The 21,596-nt window shown below is 38.3% G+C and overlaps 1 long non-coding RNA gene across 1 annotated transcript; it reads right to left on the bottom strand.

Annotated features, from left to right (window-relative positions):
* Nucleotides 1-56: 56 nt before the first annotated feature.
* On the bottom strand, nucleotides 57-21,517 carry LOC116570058. The gene is made up of 3 exons (XR_004277265.1): nucleotides 21,432-21,517; nucleotides 20,568-20,644; nucleotides 57-140 (listed from the first exon to the last, which is right to left on the bottom strand). It is a non-coding gene; the product is annotated as an uncharacterized LOC116570058 (long non-coding RNA).
* Between the last annotated feature and the right edge of the window lie 79 nt (nucleotides 21,518-21,596).

Raw genomic sequence — 21,596 nt, forward strand, 5'->3', positions numbered from 1 at the left:
TGGGGTTGTGGATTCGAGCCCCATGCTGGGTGTAGACGTTACTTAAAAATAAGATCACAGTACCTGACTGGCTTAGTCAGTCGAGTATGCAACTCTCAATCCCTAGCTGATGGGTTCAAACCTCATGTTGGACATGGACCCTATTTAAAAATTAAAAAAAAAAATTAAAAATAGAAATATGATACAATCCAGTAATTCTACTACTGAGTATTTACTCAAAGAAAATTAAAATATTAATTCAAAAATATATGCATCCTATGTTTACTGAAGCATATTTATAATAGCCAAAATATGGAAATAACCTAAGTGCTCATGGACAGATGAATGGATATAGGAGATGTGGAGGAGAGTGAGATCTTGCTGTTTGCAATAACATGGATGGACACAGAGGATATTACATTAAGTGAAATAAGTCAGAAAAGAAAGGCAAAAACCATTTTTCACTTATATGTGGAATCTGAAAGACAATAAATTAACAAGTAAAAAATCAGCAACAGACCCATAAATACAAAGAGCAAACTGATGACCGCCAGAGGGGAGCGTTGGGGGAATTGTGCAAAATGGGTAATGGGGAGTGGAAGATAAAAGCTTCCAGTTACGGAATGAATAAGTCACAGAGATGAAAGGTAGAGCATAGGGAATATGGTCAATGATATTATAATAGCATTGTATGGGGACAGACGTGATCATAGTGTATACAGTTGTTGAATCACTATGTTGTGCACTTAAGACTAATTTAACATGACATATCAATTATTCTTCAATTAAAAAAAAAAAGAATACATTAGGGGCACCTGGGCGGCTCAGTGGCAGAGGCTTCAGCTCAGATCATGATCCCAGGGTACTGGGATCAAGCCCCGAATCGGGCTCTCTGCTCATCGGGGAGCCTGCTTCCCCCTCTCTCTCTCTGCCTGCCTCTCTGCCTACTTGTGACCTGTCAAATAAATAAAATCTTAAAAAAAAGAATACATTTTTTAAAAAGTTATCTCTGGTAACAGCTCTTTTTCTGGGCCAGTCCCCTTTTCTAAATTCTTTTAGGTATTTGAGAGGCAAAGGTTTTTCTTGAGTCTTCTGGATCTTAATTGACTTCAGCTCAAAATAATCCACATTTTTATTATTTTGTGGCACATTCTGGTCCCCTTCAATTTCCAGATCCCATTCATACATGGATCTTGAGAACAAGTATTTGTCCAATTTATAGGTGAGGACACCCTGTTTCCCACCTAAAAAGCCAATTTTTTAAAAAAGATTTTATTTATTTATTTGTCAGAGACAGAGGGAGAGAGAGCAAGCGAGCACAGGCAGACAGAGGCAGGCAGAGGCAGAGGGAGAAGCAGGCTCCCTGCCGAGCAAGGAGCCCGATGTGGGACTCAATCCCAGGACCCTGGGATCATGACCCAAGCCGAAGGCAGCTGCTTAACCAACTGAGCCACCCAGGCATCCCTAAAAAGCCAATTTTTTTGTTTGAAAGTACGTTTTCCTCTGATCACTGGCCTCCCTCTGACCTTTCTATCAGTTGTAAAGTTGAAGACATTTTTCTGAAGTCCCCAGAGGGCACTGGGCTGGCTGTCACAGGTTTACCTCTTTCTTCAACTTGATGAAAACATGATTATGTCTTGTGACATGCACAGTGTGTACATCTATAGCATTCACCATGGATACACAAATTTATGAATAAGGCAGACTTGTTCTCGCTTTGCTTGGGGGACATATGAAAAGCCATGTGAGTGCCACATAGGATAGACTCAAGAGTACTTTCACCACAAAAAAGAAATGGTGATTATGTGACCCGAGGGAGGGATTAGCTAATGCTTCAGTGTTAATCATATTGCAGTACATAAATCAGCATTTTGTTCACCTTTAACATATATAATAGTATGTCAACTATATCTCAGTTAAAAAAAGAATCAAGAGTACTTTATTAATCTACAAGCTATTCTGCATGAATTTTATGTAATTTCGGATTAACATTCTCATACTGTTGACTTTTTACACATCAAACAGGGGACATAAAGTTCCCTCTCTAAAGGAAAATAGGAAATACAGACTAACCTTTTACATAAATGCTGTACCTCCAGCAGCCATACTGGGAACTCAGAACTTTTGTTGGGACTCAAAACTACATCTGTTTTGCTACTAAGTATAGAGAGCATTTGAAGTTCAACTATGTCTGAAGCTAGTTTTAATATTTTGTTCACTTCATATTCTTATAGATAAAAAAAAGGGGGATGTTATATTGAAGGAAACATCAGAAAACCTTAGTGGAAAGTGGGTTGAGGAAGGAAACTGAGAAAGTAGATACTGAGCGAATTTCTCCAGAACTCCATTATTCACTTGCAAAATCCTGAATATGTTTATACGAAATGTAGTTTAAAATCAGGATGACTGTATTCCTTGGTTTGCCTGGGACAAACTCTATTTCTGTTGTCATGGTATGGTTATTAATTTGCTTCTTTCATTCTCAAAAAAGTGTTAGATTTAGACAGTAAATTATGATAACTTTATTTATAATCTAATCTCCCAAATTCCGGTTTCATGTCAATGTAGTATTTTCTAACTATCGAGGATTACATTTCAACAAGTCAAAATTTGTATTTACGTCTAATCCTTTCTCACACACAGGTGATTACATAAATGCTAGCATCACTCTAAATAGGTTCTGGCAAACATTCCTCAATTAGCTGAGTTAATGTAGTTAAAAAGCTTTAGCAGAACTTGGAGAGTTCTACTAAACATACTGCCCTATTGATGAAATTTTAGAATATAAGCGAGGTCCCAAGCTGACGACCAAAAAAGAGTTCTTACGACATTTCTGGTGCAAAAAGGTGATGGGGGACACGGGGACAGGACCCAGAGGCAGGAGAGTTGCTGCAAGAGGGTTGTGAGGGTTGGCTGGTTATATACTACTAGGTTGGGGCAGGTAAGGGAAAAGGGAGGTTTCGAAAGAACTTTCATATGCTAAAGACAACCTGTAAGATACCAGAAGCCTTGCCCCTGTCAAGTTAAGGTTGTTTCTCCCCTCTAGCAAGGCATTAATATTAAGATAGCTGGGAGATTCCAGGAAGAATGTCTCGCCTGTCCCACCCCAGAGTGGGGGGTGGGGGGAGGTTGCAGGGGGTCAGCTTCTGCTTTGTCTTCTGCTAGCCTTCTGTTCCCTCATCACTATCATATAAAATGTTCTGTTTCCTTAGGTAGTCCTATGATACCAAAGTCAAATTATGTAGAGGCCTATTTAGAACTGTTTTTCTTTTCTTTTTTAGGTCTTGCCGTCTGTTGTCACACCTCACTGGTTGAGATAGGATGGTATAAAAATTAAGAATATTCTGTGAAGTAGATGTGTCTGCTGGAATAGAGTGGTACTAGATCAGAGCTCAACGACACAACACAGCTCAGCAGTAAAAACAAACAAATAAAAAAAAAAAAACTCAGTAGTAGTACACAGACTGCTTCAGCAATCCTTACTAGACAAGGCCTACCTGCCTGCCTGGTAACAGCCTCTTAGTGTTAGGTGGTCCTTACAAAGCAATTAAATCTTAACAGCATTCACACTTTAATCTAAGGTAGTTTTACCAAATGGCCCAATCAAATTATTGTTGGCTAACAGGAACCTCAGCACATATAAAAAAAATCATGGGGTGATTATATTACAATGTCCTTTAAAGTCTCTCAATTCCGGATTTAGTGGAAGTCTCCATAATTATAGGAAATAAGTAATAGGTCACCTAAAGTCTATAGAAGCATTGTTTTCTTAGTTTTTCATAACCAGGGTTTTGGATTATTTTCAGATTTGGGTTATTTCAGAAATTACACAAGGAGTGAGTGTGCTGCTAAGATTCTACACTGAATTCTAATACATGGGTTTTTCCCCCACACCTAGCAACTTCTGATACCAGCTGGGTGTCCCACAACTTAATTCTGACACTATCTACCCAGAGATAGCCTCGGATCCCATACATTAAGGGTTCAGTCCTGCAAGACTGCTCCCCAACACGTCCCCACCACACCCACTATGGACACCCATCTCAAGTACAGGTGGTCACCTATACTTCTGACCAGCTGGGAGATTCCAAAGTCCTGTTTTTAGTTTCCATTAATTTGCCAGAGTGGCTCACAGAAGTCAGAGAAATATTTTACTTACTACATGACCAGTTTATTATAAAAGGAAGTAACTCGGCAACAGCCAATTGAAGAGATGCATAGCGCAAAGTAAGGAAAAAGGGACACTCAGCTTCCATCCTCTCTCTAAACATACCACCCTCCCACAATCCCCATGGGCTCACCAACCTGGAAGCTATCTAAACCCTGTCCTTTGGGGCTTTTATGGAAGGTTCATTACATAGTCATGATTGATTAAATCATCAGCTACCCCGTGACTGAACTTGACTGCCTGCCCCCTCTCCCCTCCCCAGAGGTGGGGGAGGACTAAACTAAAAGTTCCAACCCTCAAATCACAAGGTTGGTTCAAGGAGCAACCAGCCCTAGCCTTAGGTGCTTTCCAAAAGTTCCCTCATTAACATAATAAAAGACACGATCTCCTTCTCCACAGTTAATTCCAAGGGTTTAAGGAGTCCTACGCTTCAGTGGCTCAGTTTGTTAACCATCTGCTTTAACTCAGGTAATGATCTCTAAGTCCTGGGATCCGAGTTTGGTGTCAGGCTCCCTGCTCAGTGGGCTTCTCCCTCTCCCTCAGACCCTCCTCCCTGCTTATGCTCTCTCTCTTCAAATGAATAAATTAAATATTTAAAAAAAAAAAAAAAAAGAGTCCTAAACCAGGAACCAAAAGGAAGACCAAATATTTATTTCTTATTATAAGTCACAATATCTCAGTTTCATTCTTTCTGTGATATTTTGCAAGGATATTTAGTACATATTTCCTTTGAGGAGAGAGAGACTCTTCCCAGCTTCCTCTCATTGCAGGCATCATTATATGCACTGACATTCCAATTAATTTTTTCATTGCATTTTTCAATACTCTCCTTACACTCACAGATGTCTGCACCTTGGTACCACGGATAATTTCCCCAAGGCTGCAATATTCTCACTTCGCCACTTAAGTTAGAAGTAACGCATAATTTGTATTAAATAAATACAGAAAAGAAGAAATGACCTGAATATGAAGGGGGGGGAGTCAAAAGAAAGAAGATGAGGACCAGGAGTAGGAAAAACACATGTTTTAAGAAGAGGAATAAGAAAAGAAAACATTGGGGAGGAAAGGGGCAAGATGAGAAGATAAGATTTGAGGGAATAATGGGGCTCCTGGGTGGCTCAGTCCATTAAGCATCTGCCCTCAGCTCAGGTCATGATCCCAGGGTTTTGGGATAGAGCCCTGGATTGGGCTTCTTGCTCGGGAGGAGTCTGCTTCTCCCCACGGCCTCGTGCGCTCTCCCTCTCTCTCTCTTTCTCACTCAAATAAATAAATAAAACCCTTAAAAAAAAAGTTCTCATCACAAAAAAAAAAAAATTGTGACTCTGTGTGGTGATGGATGTTAACTACAGTTACTGAGGTGATTATTTCACAATGTATACATATATTGAATCATTGTGGTGTCTGGCTGAAATGAATATAATATTACATGTCAATTATATAACAATAAGAAATTACAGGTACACAAACAATAAGACCCAGCCATTCACTCCTAGGTGTTTATCCAAGATAAGTGAAAACACACCCACTCCAAGACTTGTACACAAACATTCACAGCAGCTTTATTTGCAGTAGTTGCTAAGTAACCTAAGTGTGCATCAACAGGTGAGAACAAATTTTGATGTATCTTTATTTTTTATTGAGATATAATTGACATGTAGTATTCCATAAGTTTAAGGTGCGCAATGTGTTGATTTGATATGTATATCTTACAACATGATTACCGCCATAGCTTTACTCAAGCCTCCATCACATCACATAATTATTATTTCTTTTTTGCGGTGAGAACATTGAAGATCTAGTCTCTTAGCAGTTTTGAAGTAATTAGCTAACAGTTCTTATTTCCAGTTTTGATCTGTGTGTATTTCTCAATGGATTCTTTCAATATTTTATATGTCTGGCTTCCAAAACACAGAAATAAATTGACTCTGTCTCCAGGGTTCACAGTTTTGTGGGGAAGACAAGTTAACTAGCATTTATAGAACAGTATGATAAGTCTGTAATAGAGGTAAATACAAGGTATTATGGCAGCATACAAGGCAGCAGCTTCTTACCCTCAGGTAGGGAGGCGTCAGAGAAAAACGTAAGTAAGCTGAATTGAGTCTTTAAAGAGAGGTAGGAGTTTACTGGATGGAGAAGAAAATGTTCCAGGGAGAGATGATCAAACAAGGTAGTAAAGTGGGATAATATCAGGAGAAAAAAATGCTATGAAATATTTAAAGATTTACTTATTATTTAGATGTAAATCATCAGAGGCTCATGTCTTAATATATCAAATTATCTTTGCATTCCTAAAATAAAATCTATTTTGGTCATGCTAACTTTTTTTTTAAAAGATTTTATTTATTTTATTTGACAGATACAGATCACAAGTAGGCAGAGAGGCAGGCAGAGAGAGAGGGAAGAGGAAGCAGGCTCCCTGCTAAGCAGAGAGCCCGATGGGGGGCTCGATCCCAGGACTCTGGGATCATGACCCAAGCTGAAGGCAGAGGCTTTAACCCACTGAGCCACCCAGGAACCCCTGGTCATGCTAACTTTTAAAATGCTGTTGTATTCAATTTGTTAATGTTTTATTTAGGATTTCTGCATTTATTTCAGTATTAATTGGCCTATTGCTTTTTTCTTCTGCTATTCCTCACTAATTCGGTTTCATATTTGTTAGCCTTGTATTGTGAGTTATAAAGTTTTCCATCTTTTTAAAGTTCTGTAAATAACGTTGTTCCTAAAGTTCTGATAGAATCCATGTTTTAAAACATCTTGACGTAGGTGTGCCTGGGTGGCTCACTGGGTTAAGCACCCGACTTAACTTCAGCTCAGGTCATGATCTCAGGGTCATGAGACTGAGCCCCACATCCCGCTCCAGGCTCAGTCTAGAGTCTGCTCAAGATTCTCTCTTTCCTTTTCCTTTTGCTCCTCCCCCTGCTCTCTCTCCCTCTCTCAAATAAATAAATAAATAAAATCTTGAGAAAAAAATCTTGACCTGGTGCCTTTTTCAGAGGTAGAACTTTGGTTAACATTTCCCATTTCTTCTATTGATCAGTTCAAGTTTTCTGCCTCTTGTATCGATTTTCATAATTCATACTTATTAAATAATACCCAATGTTGTCAAAATTTTCACTTTATTGACAGGTTAAACTTTGAATATTTTTGTAATTTTTAAACTTCTTGGATATTTACATGCATCTGTTAATTCCTTTTTTTTCTTTTTTGTATTTTCAGCTGTTTTCTCTTCCCTCAGTTTTGCAAGAGGAGGGTTTGTCTTGTTAGCATTTTCTTTTTTAAGATTTTATTTATTGGGACGCCTGGGTGGCTCAGTTGGTTAAGCAGCTGCCTTCGGCTCAGGTCATGATCCCAGCGTCCTGGGATCGAGTCCCACATCGGGCTCCTTGCTCAGCAAGGAGCCTGCTTCTCCCTCTGCCCCTGCCAGCCATTCTGTCTGCCTGTGCTCGCTCTCTCCCCCCTCTCTCTCTCTCTCTGATAAATAAATAAAATCTTAAAAAAAAAAAAAAGATTTTATTTATTTATTTGATAGACAGACACAGCAAGAGAGGGAGCACAAGCAGGGGGAGTAGCAGAGGGAGAAAGAGACTTCCCGCTGAGCAGGGAGCCTGATGAGGGGCTTCATGCAGGGCTCCATCCCAGGACTCTGGGATCATGACCTGAGCCACCCAGGTACCCTGTCTTGTTAGTATTTTCAATGGACTAGCTGTTGATCTTATTTATCTTACTTGACCTTTCAAATGCATCATACACACATTTTCTTTTTCATCACTTTTCATCACTCTAAGTGACATAAAATTCTTTAAAAAGAAGTTATAAGAAAAGATAGTAATTCATAGGAAAGGGGAGCCCTCTGGAGGTTGAAATTTCAAAGTTTAGTGCTTACTGAGATTGCCCTCCATAATCAAAATTAATAAAATGGCCACCAATAAGAAGAGAGTAGGGGGGAAAAAACCCATTTTTAACAACACTACATAAAACACAAATATATTTAATAAGAAACATGAAGTGCATATATAGATATACTATATAATCATGTAATCATAGGTAGTACTCATAGGGCACTTACTAGCCAGGTATTGTTTTTTTGGTATTGTTTTAAGCACTTTAGATATATTAACCCAATTAATCTTCATGATAACTCTGCAAGGTACCCCATATTATAGGAGGGGGAGATAAAGAACAAGTACACAAAGGTGAATGAATAGTTTACATGGCTAGTAACAGCATAGGTGAGTTTGGAACCCAGACAGCTGATTCTTGCATATAAGAACTAAAGCACTATGCTCTATTAAAGTGTGCACACACACACACACACACACAGAAATTGTAAAATTGGGCACCTGGGTGGCTCAGTTGGATAAGCATCTGCCTTTGGCTCGGGTCATGATTCCAGGGTCCTGGGATCCAGCCCGAGCTGGGCTCCCTGCTCAGTGTGGAGCCTGTTTCTCCCTCTCCCTCTGCCGCTCCCCCTCCTTGTGTTCTCTCTGTTGAGTAATCTTTGGGGGAAAAAACCAAACTTGGTGTCTGGGTGGCTCAGTCGGTTAAGTGTCTGCCCTTGGCTCAGGTCATGATACCCTAGTCCCAGAGTCTCACTCTCTCTCTCACAGAAATAAATAAACTCTTTATAAAATACATATTTTAAAAAGAAATTGAAGGGACACCTGGGTGGCTCGGTTGGTTGAGTGGCTGCCTTCGGCTCGGGTCATGGTTCCAGAGTCCTGGGATCAAGCCCTGCGTCGAGCAACCTGCTTGGCAGAAAGCCTGCTTCTCTCTCTCTGCCTGCCCCTCTGCTTACCTGTGCTATCTCTCTGTCAAATAAATAAATAAAATCTTTAAAAAAAAGAAATTGTAAAATTATAAAATTATTGGGGAAGATGACAAAAGACTTGAGTAAATGAAAAACCATATTAGGTTCTATGATTCTAAAGACTGTCTATTAAAATCAGTCAATTCTCTCAAATTAATCTATCACTTCTATTTCATCTTAATCAGAATCCCAGTAAAAGAAAATTTGGGATGTTGGCAAAATATTTCTTGTACTTTTTTTAAAGAATAAAACTTAGAGGGGTGCCTGGCTGGCTCAGTCAGAGGAGCAGACAGCTCTTGGTCTCAGGGTCATGAGTTCAAGCCCCACATTGGGTATAGAGACTACTTAAATAAATCCATAAATAAATAAGCTTTTAAAAAACAGAATAAACCTTAGAGGGTAGGCACAAATTGTTGTTTTTTTTTTTTTTTTAAGAAGAGTAGTGGAGCCACCTGGGTGGCTCAGTCAGTTAAGCGTTCAACTCTTGACTTTGGCTTAGGTCATGATCTTGCAGGCATGAGATGAAGCGCCAAGACGGGCCCTCTGTGCTCAGTGTGGAGTCGGCTTGTCCCTCTCCCACTACTCCTCCTCCCAGTTGTTCACTCTCTCTCCCTCAAATAAGTAAACAAAATATTTTTTTAAAAAAATTAAAAATGGGGATGCCTGGGTGGCTCAGTGGGTTAAAGCCTCTGCCTTCGGCTCAGGTCATGATCTCAGGGTTCTGGGATCTATCCCCACATCGGGCTCTCTGCTCAGCGGGAAGCCTGCTTCTCCCTTCCTTCTCTGTCTGCCTCTCTGCCTACTTGTGATCTATGTCAAATAAATAAATAAATAATCTTAAAAAAAATTAAAAATAAAAAAAAATAAGAGTAGTGGATGAGACTGCTGCCTAGAAATTAAAACTTTAATCATTAAAAGATTATGGATAAATAAATAAATAAATACAGCTCAGGAGTAAACCATCAATAGAATAAATTACAAATCTGGAAAGTTTAGTTTACATATAGAATAATCTGTGTATGGACATATATGTCCATTTTTTTAAAAAAATCTTTATAAGTAAATAAATTACATCTGTATCATTTTATTTATTTATTTGACAGAGAGAGACACAGCAAGAGAAGGAACACAAACACGGGGTGTGGGAGAGAGTGAGAAGCAGGCTTCCTGCCAAGAAGGGAGCCTGATACAGGGCTCAATACCAGGACCCCGGCATCATGACCTGAGCAGAAGGCAGATGCTTAACCATCTGGGCCACCCAAGTGCCTCTAAGGATGTAATTTAAATCAGAAGGGAAAATTAATAAATAGCTCACTAAACTACATAAGAAAATATTATATTATAAACTTATTTTATGCCTTACACACACACAGAAACACATATGTGTAGAAGCACACACACATGCACAGACACATAATCCCAGAGATTCTAAATGTAAAGAATGACACGATAAAAACAGTAGAAGAATACATATTGGAGTATCTGTAGAGTTCTTGGGATAGAGGTGACTTTTCTAAACATGATCCAAAAAGTAGAGATAATAAGGAAAGAGAATGATCAATTTGGTTATGAAAAATGAAAAACAAAAACTGAAAAATTACTCTCAATTTTCTTCCTACGTACTGATTTTAAATAACATAAAACCTTGTTTGTTGAAGGTGTGTGGCACGGATGTTCTTAAGTGGATAATAATACAGCTTGAACCTAATGTTGCCTAAGATATTTGATCAGAATGGGAGGGTTGTTTTCCTTCTACCTAAATACTATGTGTGAGGATGAGTCACATCCAAAAGTGCTGTTATTCTTGGTGGCCCATGAACCATCAACCTCAAAGAATATGTTCTTAACAGACTTTTACTCATTCATTCAGCTCATATTCAATAACTACTATGACCAAGGTATAGAGCTAGGATATTCTGGGGAACCAAAATTCTGAAGCCCTACATAGTATAGTAGGAAGAACCCTCAATTAGAGACAGAAATCTTGAGTTAGATCTTGGGTCATATTGGAATATTTCTGCCCTTTGGCAGGTCACTTGATTTCCCTGAGCCTCAGTTTTCTTATCTGTTAGTAAAGTAGACTTTGGAGAATTACTATGAAGATTAGAACCAAACAAGCAAACGAACTTGTATTGAGCTCTTGTTCTTTACCAGGTTCTTAACATATTTGCAAGAGTGCTTATAAAATTATACAGAAAAATATGTTACTATCACGATGAGTTCCCTGTTCTAAAGGAGGTAAAAATAGAGAGAGGGCAAAAAAAAAGCATATACATGCTTTATAATGTCAACATTTGTAAGTGAGAAAAACACCACTGGGGGAGGGGGAAGGAAAAGATCTGAGATTAGGGAACTCAGCTGGGAAGCTTGAACTGGGCTTGAAAGTGGTTGGGTATTTGAAGCTTAGGAGATGCATGAGAAGGATAACATAGAAGGTATGATATGAAAGGGAGCAAAGAGAAGGATAAAAAGCAAAGAGTATGCACAGAACAGCAGTATTTTAACATGAATATAAGGTGGATGTAGGTTGGCAGTACCTGGAAAAAGTGTGAAGCCAGATTAGAGAGAGACGTGAAGGCCAAACTTGGCAGTCTGGACTCAGTGCCTTGGGGAATAAAGAGTTGTGTAAAATGTACACAAAGATTTTGGCATAAGACTGATTTGGATTTGAATTGGCTCCGCACATCCTAGCTATAGAGTTTTGAGCAAGACACTCAACCTCTCTAAGCCTCAGTTTCTCATCTATATGATGGAGATACTAATACTAACTTAAGTTCCAAGCACTGTATCTTGTGAATAAAAAATGCATGATGTGACGTAGTCATTGTGATAGGCACTGGTTGACTACTGAAGGACTCTGATGAGAGTGAATAAAAAATGTGTGATGTGAAGTAGTCATTGCAATAGGCACTGGTTGACTACTGAAGGACTCTGATGAGAGTGAATAAAAAATGCGTGATGTGACGTAATCATTGTGATAGGCACTGGTTGACTACTGAAGGACTCTGAAGAGAGTAGCTGACATAGATCCTACAGCACAAAATGCAGACTAGATGAAAGGCTGGGAGAACAGTTAGAAAATTACAGGAGTCCTAGGGGATACAGATAAGTTGAAAAAAACAGAAGGATCAAAATAAGAGTTTTAAAGAATATTATAAGACAGAATATAATTAAGTACTCTTTAGACACAGAGAGAACCCATTGTAGGGGAAAGCATGAAGATACATGAGAGGAAATAACCTGTGAACTAAATTTCTGGAGCTGGTGAGTGGGGATGAGATAAAGAATTCAGAGAAAACTACTCTCCTGGATTTCTTTTTCTTTTTTTAATTTTATTTATTTATTTGACAGAGAGAGAGAGATCATAAGTAGGCAGAGCAGCAGGCAGAGAGAGGGGGAAGCAGGCTCCTCACTGAGCAGAGAGCCAGATGCAGGGTTCCATCTCAGGACCCTGAGACCATGACCTGAGCCAAAGGCAGAGGCTTAACCTACTGAGCCACCCAGGCACCCTCTCTGCTTGATTTATTATCTGTTTTATTCTGTGATATAGAATGCATTCTTGTCAGCAGAATAAATAATTTGGAAAATAGGGTAGGGTGTAAATACTGGAAGAGATTAGTCTTGGAAAGAAAGGAGAGTATTTATCCACAGAAAGAAGTAAGAAAATGACAAATGAGACTATATGGACATTTTGATATAAAAAGAGGAAAGTGAAGGAACACAGTTTCTCACTCAAGAAGGCGAAGTCACTTCCAGGGAATGGGGTAAGTTGTATATATATGACTATAAGAGTGTGGATATAGTTTAGACTTTAATCACCTAAGATCAGGATTTCTCAGCCTTCATACTATGGATATTTTGGGCTAGATAATTCTTACTTAAGGGTGGTGGTAGACTTTCCTCTTAATTTTAGGATATTCATAGCAGGATCCTGGCCTCTGCTAATTAGATGCCAGTAGCAACCCTTCCTTCAGTTATGACAACCAAAAATGTCTCCAGATACGTCCAAATGCCCTCTAAGAGGCAAAATCACCTCAAATGAGAACCACTGGTCTAGCTGTTGGAATATGATAAGGGGCCTAAAGATAGGGACATTGTCTTGAGACTCCTTCCTTTCGCACATTCAGAGCATTGCTGATATATATACACTCTCTCTCTCATATATATATATATATATATATATATATAAAATAATTTTATATATAAAATGAAGGAAAATAATGATTGACAATCAGCATTGAAGGACTTGCTGAAGTTGCATAACATATATTTGTAGTAGAACCAATAAATCTGATATTATGGTTTCATTGTTTTCTCCCCAAATTACAGAGAGTCCAGGTGCAGAACAGATGGGAGAAATCAGGAAGCTAGAAGCCTAAATAGAAAGATATTTAAAAGAGAAGGTGCTCTGTGGTTGTGATGAGCAATGGGTGTTATATGCAACTAATGAATCATTGAACAATACGTCAAAAACTAATGATGCACTATAAGCTGGCTAACTGAACATAATAACAAAAAAACAAATAAAAAGCAGCTTATAAAAAATAAATAAATAAAAGAGAAGGTGCTTGATAGGGTTAGATATTATTGTTTCAGGGTACTTTTTTTTCTTTTTTATGGTAAGGGACAATACAAGTTGCTAATCTACTAAGTTTGTACATACCAAGCACGTAGTAGGTGCTCAAAAATTATTTGTTAAATTAATTTACATTGTGAGGTATGAGACTGGGTCTAAATTCAAGATATGAAATTGTGAGAATCGTTTATGAAATAACATTAAGACTTCTTTTGGAGAGGGGTGTCTGGGTGGCTCAGCTGATTCAGTGTCTGCCTTTGGCTCAGTTAATGATTCCAGGGTCCTGGGATTCAGTCCCTCATTGGGCTCTCTGAACAGCAGGGAGTCTGCTTTTCCCTCTTTCTCTCTCCTTGCTCGTTCTCTCTATCTCTCTCTAGTAAAAATAAATTTAAAAATTTTTTTTAAAAGATTTCTTTTGGAGAGAAAAAGAGAAATAGTTTTCCCATCTTGTATAAGCATGATATTGGCTACCCTGCATATTGGTGATTTGTTACAACTTACAGTTTGAATATGCAGTTTAGACCTCAGGAAGTTATTTATTTTATAAGTTGGTTCATTTTCCATTAGGTACACAGTGGTGCTGTTATGCTTTTGTGCTTCAAACAGCTAGATTTCCCATAGGTGTGGTTAATCTGATGAAATTCTAAATGAGATATTTATTCATTTATTCTGTATCTCTACAACTTACTTGTTAAAACAATAAAGCATTATTTCCTTTAAGTTCCCATAACTTTTATGACATTAATTTCCTTAGGGAATAACTAGTTTTTATGTAAATATCTTATTTCCCCTGCCACATTGACAGAGTAGAATCATTTGCTCTCCTCAACTAGCATAGATCCTTGTGCATAACATGTGCTCAAAAATTGATGGATGGGGCACCTGGATGGCTTAGTTGATTAAGCATCCAACTCTTGATTGCAGTTCAGGTTGTAATTTCAGGGACATGAGATCCAGCCCTGTGTTGGGCTTTACGCTGGGCGTGGAGCCTGCTTAGGATTCTCTCTCTCCCTCTTCCTCTGTCCCACTCCCATAAAGAAATTGATGGATACATCCATGAGTGAACAATTACACCTCACTGGGTGGAAGTCCAAAGACCTATATTCCTATCCCACCTATTAATTTTTGGCAATGCCTTAATTTCACTGGACCATAAAATATGAGAGGTGTTAGGGTAAATGTTACCCAGGGAAATACTAAAGCATAGAGCTAGCCCTTCCATTTTTCAGAAGGAAAAGGATACAAGTAAAACAGCTTATTCAAGCCTAAGGCTTCTTTAGGGGAACAGAGTCAGGTCTAAACATGGATAATGTTTTTATCCTAGCCAGAAGCTTAGCTTAAGTGAATTTTTCAATGTGTGTAAAAGATGATATATATATGTAAGGCATGAGATGACTCATGATCAGCAAAATGTGTAGGGGTTCAACATGTGAAAAGAGAAAAATGATCGTGTTTATAGAGACAGATGTTGCAAAAATAGGCTACAATAACATGTGGCTTCTGTATTTGAAAACAAGATAAACTATATAAATAGTATACTTGTGAAAATTTCTTTACATGCTGATGCTACCACAGCTTGTTTCTAGCATTATTATCTAGTTTAATTAGATTAAATATGTTGTGCCAAAATGTTTGCTCTCAATCTATTGATGTAAAATAGTTCGTTACTGATCAAAAGATAGTATGTAAGACTACACCCATAAATTAGCAACCACAAGACAAGTTACTTATGCAACACATTTGTGCAATATTATTTCATTCCACATATCCAGATTTTCTGCATAATCTGGTTCAGACTAATCTGCAACTCCGTCTCAAATTGACTATCCATCATATTTATGCCATGTCTTCTTTGGCTGATGTATGTGTATGCATGTGTAATGTTTCATACACATTAATTCTTCTGCAAAAACACTGAAAACTTACATTTAATAGAAAATGCAAAAAAGTTTTTGATTATTTCAAAATGACCTAGTGCCAAATTTCAAGGAGTGAATTAAGTATCTATTTTAGAACTTACTCTAGATAAGGTATTGTGCTAGTATATACAAAGTGTGAAATGTAATTAAGACCTGGTCCATGGCCCCTGATCTCAAGAATACAGGTAGGAGATGAAGGCATGAACAAAACAATTATAATGTAAAGCATGAAAATTACCCAAAGTGGGACACTGAGAATGTTAGAGTGCCAAAAATGTGACAACTAATTCTAAGATTATCAGTGGGAAGAGGAAACAATTGAACTGAACCCTGTAGAATAAATAGGTCTTCAATATGTGATCAGAATACAAATAAAACAGCAGGAACAAAGACTTGGAAGTTGAAGGATCTAGGAGATGTTCAAAGAATGGCTAATGGTTCAGGGTTCCAAAGTAAATGGGGCAAAATAATTGTTCCATGCAAAGAAATTCAGATTTCATCTGATATGTGATAAATTATGAAGTTTGGGCAGGGAAATGATAGTTTCGGTTAGTTGTTTTAGAAATATCATCCTGGCAACAATAAACAGAAATGTCTGAAGAAAAGAAAAATGAAAAAGACGAGTAACATCAGACTAGGATTCATGAGCTTCTCAAAGGCTAAGATCTGTTTTATTTTTGCATCTTTAGTATCTAATATTGTGCCTGGCACAAAGTATGTTCTCAGTAAACATTAAACATTATTACTCTGTCCTCAACAGCATAGCATGTGAATACAACAATGAAGCTTAATATTATTTTAAGGGATTTCCACAAGTATATGGAATTGATCTGGATAGTAGAGGGTTTTTCCAACTTCCTTTATGGCTCCTCAGCTTAGTTTATATTAAAGTGTGTTTAGGGGCACCTGGGTGGCTCAGTTGGTTAAGCACCTGACTTGGTTTTGGCACTGATCATAATCTCAGGGTTGTAAGATCGAGCCCTGCATTGGGCTCTGTCTCAGCATGGAGTCTGCTTGGTTTTCCTTCTCCCTTTTCCTCTGCCCTTCCCCATGTGTGCTCTTTCATTCTATCTCTTTCTCTCTCAAATAAATAGATAAATAAATAAATAAATAAAATCTTTATATTCAAGTGTGTTTAAATTTACTTCCACCTAGATACAAAATAATACTAACAAATAATGGTAAATTAAAATTTAAACAGCAAACTAATTGTTCTAAGAGTCTTTTCATATGCATAATTTAGAAATGATGCAGAAACATTATCTACTGAGAAAAAACACAGACGACTTAGATGTACAGGTGAAACTCACTCTGAATATATAAACAAAACTACTTTTAGAAATTTCCAAAGATAATCAGAAGGAAAATCTTTGTAAAAAACATGGCAGACCAAGAACAAATGTTCCTTTTAAACTGTATATGGCCCTTGGGCGCCTGGGTGGCTCAGTGGGTTAAAGTCTCTGCCTTCGGCGCAGGTCATGATCCCAGGGTCCTGCGATCGAGCCCTGCATTGGGCTCTCTGCTCGACAGGGAGCCTGCTTCCTCCTCTCTCTCTGCCTGCCTGTCTGACTACTTGGGATCTCTGTCTGTCAAATAAATAAATAAATAATATATTAAATAAATAAATAAACTGTATATGGCCTGGCTAAAAGCATGGACTCTGAACCAGACTACCTGGGTTTGCAATATACTTTCTAGCTGTTTAATCTTGGGTAGGACACTTAAGCTCTCAATGGCCCAGTTTTCTTACCTATAAACTGGGGTTTGTAATATAGTATCTAGTTTATAAGTAGTTGCAAAGTGTTTAGAATAGTGCTTGGCACATAGTAAGTGGTCAATAAAAGTTAGGTATTTTAAAATTATTCTTCTTAAAGTAGCAGAAATATTATATTTTTCAAAGTCTGTTTTTTCCTCCTTATTTTAATAATAGAATCTCCAAGTTGTAACTATGCATATGACTGTCCAGAATAAACAATGAATCTTCTAGCCTTTACTACTGCTAAAACTGACCAGGTGTCTAGGGCCTAACCAATGAGATGTAAGCAGAAGTGTCATGTGGCAGCTAATGAGAACCTTCCTTGAAAGACAGCTAGATACTTACCAGATACTCATAATTAAATAACATGGGGGCGCCTGGGTGGCTCGGTGGGTTAAACCTCTGTCTTTGGCTCAGGTCATTCTCTCAGGGTCCTGGGATAGAGCCCCGCATCACACTCTCTGCTCAGCAGGGAGCCTGCTTCCCTCTCTCTCTGCCTGCCTCTCTGCCTACTTGTGATTTCTTTCTCTGTGTCAAATAAATAAATAAAATCTGTAAAAAAAATTTTTTAAAAATTAAATTAACATGAAGCTGCTAAGGGTTGGTAAGGACACAAAGCAATAGGAATCTAAAACATAGCTGGTGGGAGTGTTAATTAGTACAATCACTTTGGAAAACTGTTTGCCATTATTGAAAAAATGTGATGATATGCATAGTCAATAATCCAGAAATTCATTCCTAAAATTATGTTCCAGAAAAATGTACATGTATATAAGCATATAAGTACAAGGATATTGATAGAAGCACTATTTGCAATTTGTAATAATCCAAAGGTCCATCAACAATAGAATGGATAAATAAATTCAGGTATATTTATACAATGGTGTATTCAGCAATGAAACTGAATTAACATATATACATACCATGTCATTCATTGAATAGAAACAAGAACCAAACTGGGGGGCCTGGGTGGTTCAGTGAGTTAAAGCCTCTGCCTTCGACTCAGGTCATGATCCCAGGGTCCTGGGATCAAGCCTCACGCCGGGCTCTCTGCTCAGTGGGGAGCCTGCTTCCTCCTCTCTCTCTCTGCCTGCCTCTCTGCCTACTTGTAATCTCTGCCTGTCAAATAAATAAAATCTTAAAAAAAAAAAAAAGAACCAAACTAACACAAACAGCAATATTTAAAAATAAGCAAAACTATATCATTTAGAAAGCATACTTGGGTGAAACTAAACAAAAGCAAAGCAGTGATTACCATAAAGTCAGGATTATAGTAATCTCTAGGTCTAGAGGGAGACTTCCTCAAGGGAGAGTTGTGATTAGAAAAGGAAACACAGCTTCTCAAATTCTGTAATGCTCTGTTTCTTTGAGTGGAGATTGCATAGATGTTTCTTTAAAATAATTTTTTAAGCTATAGATTGTCTTTAGCATTTTTCTATATGAACATTATATTTCACAATTTTAATTACAGATATATAAAGAAATATTGTACTCTTGGCCTCTCCTCTTTTTCATTCCTTGCTCCACCTTGCTGCCTGAAACATAAACACTGCCACCTGAGACCCTGAGACCAAGGACCACCGCACAGGAATATCAGAGTAATGAGCTTGATGGTTAAGTCCCTGAGGACTCTGTGGGGCACAGCTGCCATATCAGACCTGAACCTTTTACTTCTGTACCTCATTTACAGGACAGAGAAATAAATTTTTTATTGCTTGGAAATTTTCTGTTATCTACACAGTCAAATCTGATATTAACTAATGTACCTATATACAAGATCTTCAAGAGACAACCTACTGAATAGAGAAATCACCTGATCGGGGCACCTGGGTGGCTCAGTGGGTTGAAGCCTCTGTCTTCGGCTCGGGTCAGGATCCCAGGGTCCTGGGATCGAGCCCCACATCGGGCTCTCTGCTCAGCGGGAAGCCTGCTTCCCCCTCTCTCTGCGGCCTCTGCCTACTTGTGATCTCTGTCTGTCAAATAAATAAAATCTTTAAAAAAAAAAAAAAAGAAAAGAAAAATCACCTGATCTTGTACATACACACAGACACACACACAAAATTAGGCAATTAATGGGATTCATGGAAGAAGAAATCCAAAGAGCTCATGGGCATCTAAAAAGTGTTTAATCTCAGCAGTAATCAGGATGTAAATTAAATTAAAATCAGTAATCAGGATATAAATGTAAATTAAAACAATAATGAGATAGTATTTTTCATGTGTCAGACCAGAAAATAAAAGAAAAAATATTCATTTTTGTTGAGTACTCAGGAAAATGATCCATCTCAGGCATTGTTAACATAAATCACTACAAATTTTTTTTTAAGATTCTATTTATTTATTTGACAGAGATCACAAGTAGGCCGAGAGGCAGGCAGAGAGAGAGAGGAAGGGAAGCAGGCTCCCTGCTGAGCAGAGAGCCTGACTCGGGGCCCGATCCCAGGACCCTAAGACCATGACCTGAGCCGAAGGCAGAGGCTTAACCTACTAAGCCACCCAGGCGCCCCAAATCACTACAAATTTTTGAAAGGTAAATTGGCACTATTAAATTTGAAACACTTTTAACACTTAAGGCAGCAAAGCAAAACAAATCTATACCATAGGAATAACAGCAATAATATTCAAAACTCTACATCTAAGAATTCCTATTGCAGCATTATTTGTCAAGATAAAAAACAAACAAACAAAACAACAACCACCCTGAAAACAATCTGCTAAAGCCTTCAGTAGCAGAATGTTTGGATAGATTATAGCATATTTTCACTATGAAATAATATGCAGCTGTTAAAATGAGTTAAATCTATATATTTTTAACTGGAAGGTTGTTCATGATGTATGGTTTAGTGAAGGAGGATGAAAAATAAGGCACCCATTTTTATATAACTGGCCAAACTATTTTGTGTGTGTATGTCCATATACATTTGTATGAACGTACAAGAAGGTATGAAAAGATATACCCCTGGGTGGAGGGATGGGGTAACTGAGTGATGGGCGTTAAGGAGGGCACTTGATAAAGTGAACACTAGGTGTTACATGCAGCTGATATATCACTAAATAATAATATAATATATCTGAAATAATATATATATATAAAATATAATCTGAAATAATATATGTTAATTGATTTTAAATTTTAAAATTTAATTTAATTTAATATTTAAAAGATACACCCAGATTGTTAACATCGGTTATCGGGGAATAAGTTTCGTAATAGAGATTACATTTTCTTAATTCATTTTAGAATGGTTTTGCCCGTTACAATGAGTATGAGTACAATGAGTGTTACTTTTGTAATTTTTACCAAATTAATTTAAAATTAGTTTTAATAAAAGGTATACATCCAAGGATACATAGTAATGTACCTCAATGACAGATGAACATCTTTATATTGGTTACCGCCAAACATCAAATCCGTATCGGTGAAGCAAACTGCACACACCTGCGCAAAATACAATGAAGTCAGTCACTTGGGAAAGTAACGTGGCTTATCCACTGATGTCTCATAATTACTATTTTGTTAGTAATTAACTGGAAAAACACCCATATGTTACTAAAATAAATAAACGCATGTTACTTCTTGCAATATTCTGGGGAGAAATTTAATGCCAAGTTAGGTCACGGAAAGAAAGACAGGAGTTAAGAAATACAGCGACAGGGCGCCTGGGTGGCTCAGTGGGTTAAGCCGCTGCCTTCGGCTCAGGTCATGATCTCAGGGTCCTGGGATCGAGTCCCGCATCGGGCTCTCTGCTCCGCGGGGAGCCTGCTTCCTCCTCTCTCTCTCTCTGCCTGCCTCTCTGCCTACTTGTGATCTCTCTGTGTCAAATGAATAAATAAAATCTTTAAAAAAAAAAAAGAAAAGAAATACAGCGACAATTCTTCCTGGTCTGGTGGGTCTAGTAATTCCTAAATGAGTGTGTTTGTGAAGGGGTGGCTATCAATCAACGTGTACGATCTGCGTGTTCCAATTCTAGCTATCTTCCTGCCCCTGCCCCTCCTCAAATGTTCTTCTGCCATCAAGGCACGGCCAACACCGAGCCAGATACCTGAATCAGGCCGGCCTCCTCCCTTTCACTTTCTTGTCTCCCTGCATCTGATGCCTCAATCCTGTTTTACGTCAGGAAAGTTTCTGCCCCTGCTTTCCCTCTGTTCCTTTCCAGTTTGGTCAGGATTAGCCAATAACATCAGAAGTCCAGACTCCCCGGCCTGGTCTTCCCTGCCTTTCGTACCCGCTCCTTCCGGGCTTCCCTCCACCTTCTCCGCTGTCACCCTCCACTCGATGCCGCAAAAGATCCACTCACCAACGAGGACCCCAGCAGCCTAGGCACTGGGCAACCGCAGGCGGAAGTGCTGGGAGCCCGAGGGGCGGGGCCTGGCCAGGCTGGCCAATGCCT

This window comes from Mustela erminea, chromosome 12, assembly GCF_009829155.1.
Source record: "Mustela erminea isolate mMusErm1 chromosome 12, mMusErm1.Pri, whole genome shotgun sequence".
Taxonomy (NCBI): domain Eukaryota; kingdom Metazoa; phylum Chordata; class Mammalia; order Carnivora; family Mustelidae; genus Mustela; species Mustela erminea.